At 36.2% G+C, this 3,840-nt stretch overlaps 1 long non-coding RNA gene across 1 annotated transcript; it reads left to right on the forward strand.

Annotated features, from left to right (window-relative positions):
* Positions 1 to 619: 619 nt before the first annotated feature.
* LOC141633296 (uncharacterized) lies at positions 620 to 2,167 on the forward strand. The gene is made up of 3 exons (XR_012538077.1): positions 620 to 757; positions 1,403 to 1,467; positions 2,024 to 2,167. It is a non-coding gene; the product is annotated as an uncharacterized LOC141633296 (long non-coding RNA).
* Positions 2,168 to 3,840: the final 1,673 nt, after the last annotated feature.

Genomic DNA, 3,840 nt, shown 5'->3' on the forward strand with positions numbered 1-3,840 from the left:
ATAGATTGTGGTTTGATTAAGTTGATGTTTCGTTGGGTGTACCCATGCAAATGAGTTCTCTATGTTGTGTTCTTACTTCTGTTAGTTGGTTGATGTGTAAGAGAAGCGTGTAGTTAAACTACTGGTATGGTGCTCTAATAGGTCGAGGTGAACAACGGTAGTAGGATGATGGAATGATTCGTGGTGATATGTTTGCATGAAGTAAGTTCCGGGACGTAACTTTCTTTTTAGGAGGGTAGAATGTAACATTTTGTTTTATGGGCCTAAGTTAGTTCTTGAGTTCTTATACTAGAAAATCTGTTTTGGTACCCACGGTGATGCTTGGAGGTTTGATAGATGAGCGAACTTCGGGACGAAGTTCATTTTAAGGGGGAAGACTGTAATACTCCGTATTTTATTTTACTATTTAAGTCGGGTAATTGTTTAGACGATAATTACGTTAAGTTATTTTACTTGACTCGCGTTGTATCGTAAGATCGAGTTGTTTCGTAAGTTAATTGAGACGGGTTTACATGGAATTCGAGATGTGAGCTAACCCATTTACCCTCGACCCATTGGAGTTTACCCAATAACATGTTTAACCCAACACCCAACATCATATTTTTACCTAATTCTTAACCTAATTTTTACCCTAACACTACACAACCCTCATCTCACCCGCCTCCCTCTTTTCGACGCACACCAACACACACACACACGATCCTTGCATTTGATTGAAGATTGCTCATCGATTCCAACCTAATTCGATTCCCTGTTTGTAAGTCGATTTCATTCCATTGTTTATACTATTTTAAAGTCGTTTTTTTCGAAAAGTTTGAAAAGAGAGTCCTGTTTATTTGATGTCTAGTTTATGCATATAAAATATCATAGTCAAATTCTTTGTGGTTTGTCCTAGGTGATTTATTTATGAACATGTCGCTGAAAAGTCCGCGAATCTGATTTGGTTGTGGAAAATGATTTGAATCCTTAATTTTTATGTCGATTCAGTTATGAGGCTTCTTCATACATAATCTTTGTATAGTCTAGATGATAATAGGATTTGGAATTTCTGAAAAATAATGTTTTAAACTCGTTTTATTAATCAATACTTTTTATGCGACGGTTTCTGTCAGTTTTTGGAAATCAGTCTGGAAACCCTTGATAAGTATGGAATTTGGGAAAAACACGTTAGATATAATTTGTAGCTAAGACTCATGGGGTTCCAATTCAATTGGCCTTGTATCAATTTGATTTTTCTGGAATTAGTTATGTATTTTATTCCGAGTCTGTCATGTGCTGGAAAATCAGGAAAAATCGTGTTTGTTCTTTAAGTTGATATTCCTACTAAGTTATGATGAGTCTAGGTTATGTGCATGATTATTTGATTGAGTAGGTGGTAATTATATATAATTATGTTATGTAGGTGATGGATATGTGAAGGTTCATAATTGATTGCTTGTGTGAGCTTGGATTTGCTGGCACTTGGAGGTAGGGAAATACACTTGACTTCTTATCGTGTTATTGAATTGTGTTGACTTGTTTGTGTTTCATATGACCAAGTTGTGAACGTGACTTGATTCGTGGTTGTTGATTACGCTATAATATGGTCGACTGAATGGTTCGTGTTGAGTGTGTTATCACAACATTTGGTACCTGACATGATTTCATTCATTGGTATACATATTGTATTGCATTGTTTACTGCTGAGCATTCATATGCATTGGAGATGGAGGATGTTGTGGTGACGTGGTGTGGTGATGGTGATGTTGTGATAAGGCCCAGGTGGGTTCTGCAGGACTTGCCCTGGTGTCCTCAACAAGCGAGGGCGGATCGACTACGGTCGATATATATAGTCTAGGGGATCGGTATGGTCAGGCGTCCGGGTTATGAGTTATGAGATGTGAGTTGAGATGGAGATGGAGGTGACGGAGGAGCATGCATCATACATATCATATTTTGTTGTTTCATTGTTTTCCCTACTCAACCTCGTGGTTGACCTTGTGTATTCGTGAACACCTGTGACGACCCAATTATTAGCGAGCAGACTTGACAGGTTTAAGAGATAGGACGGGAGCTGGATGGGCGTGAGGCACTGGATCGGAAGACTTAGTAGCTAGATCACTATTTAGAAGACTTTCACTTTTTTTCATGTTAATTCTTGTAATTTGATGTAAGAAGTTTTGTTATAATTAAGTTAAAGTATTCATATAATTTGCCTTGGAGTTTAATTTGTTATTCACTACCTCGGGAAACCGAGTTGGTAACAGTCCGGTTTATTAGGGAATGTCTTGCCTAAGGCTCCTTCATAAACCGGGGTGTTACAAATAATGCACAAAAATGTTGCTCCTTAATAATGGAAATTCATCCTTAGTAATTTGCACATATGAAATCATGATAAGAACTACGACAAAGAAAGAAAAAACTAATTGAAGAAGTTTGAGCACATTACCGATATAACCATTCTCAATTCCGTTAGCAAAGAAATCGAAAATGTTGAGTATAGAACTCATGAAAAAGGGTGGGAGGAATTCTGTAATCAGTGTTGAGGAAAAGATGGGCCACGGTTTGAAGAAAGATAATCTATGTGGGGTTGAAGAATATCTTTCATTTTTTGACAGGTTGAAGAATATTTTTCACTCACTATTAAGGAAATAATTAGGGTTGGTGAAGAGGTATGGTAGGCAAGTGAGTGAGTAAGTAGGCGGGAAAAAGGAGTGTGTTGTGGTTCTTGTTTTATTATTTTATATAGATATAGATAGATTGTTTCTATCACATGTTTGCATAGTTTTGATTAATCTTTGTTTAGTGGCCATAATCATTGATTAAGTTTGTTAATTAATTCTATAAGTCGAGAGGCACTGAATCTAATTAGACTAAGGATGTGTTAGTAGCACGACCTAGTCATAACGAGAGTTCTCTAGGACCCGACCTATGGTTGACAATAAGGCCGAGAGGTGGTTGTCATAAGACCTAAACAATTAACAATTTTATTTATTCCGAGTTTAACATGAACATCTATATACAATTGCATGTGTGACCCGACTCCCCTAGACTCTTTTATCATATATGTATTAACATCATTTTATTTACAAGTTATCAAACCAAACAAACAACCAATCGTAATCAACCTTGATAGAATTCTATTCATAGCACTTCATAACGCAATTCCCTTCTCCTTGTGTTTGACTCCTTGTACTACATTCATTTGTGTCTAGGGAAATTTATCTTTGATTAGGTTTGCGACAAAGCCTATCATACGTTTTGACATTACCGATCTTCTATTTGAGCTTATTTGAAGCCCATTCAAAAGTCTTTGACCAGTTATTGAGAGCATTGAGCAACATGGACAACATCAATAAACATGGCAACATGAAATGAGTTTGGTGGAGTCCTCCCTCAAACCACTATTTGTACGATATCCTATCCTTTTAGTTTGTATTGCATTTATACATGCATTTAGTTATATACATTTACATTTAGCTTGCATTCATTTAGTTACCTCATGATTAAACCTCCGTCTTTGGTACTTTGGATGATGTTTTGAGCGGTTTGGGGAGGTTTAACCATGAGTGACATCTTGCATTTGTATTATATTCCATATCACACTTGCATTATATAGTTCATAGCATAGCTTGCATTGTAATATATATATATATATATATGTCATATACCTAATGTAGTTCGTATCATTTAGTTCATGCATTCATGCATGGTCACTCATGACCAAACCTCATTTCTCCAACACTAGAAATAGTGTTTAAATCGGTTTGGGGAGGTTTGATCATAAGTAACCTAAGCTTTAAATTAGCTTTCCAACTAATAGAAAACTTGCATCACTTTAGCTTAATTTAGCTTAATTGC

This window comes from Silene latifolia, chromosome Y (assembly GCF_048544455.1).
Source record: "Silene latifolia isolate original U9 population chromosome Y, ASM4854445v1, whole genome shotgun sequence".
Lineage (NCBI taxonomy): Eukaryota > Viridiplantae > Streptophyta > Magnoliopsida > Caryophyllales > Caryophyllaceae > Silene > Silene latifolia.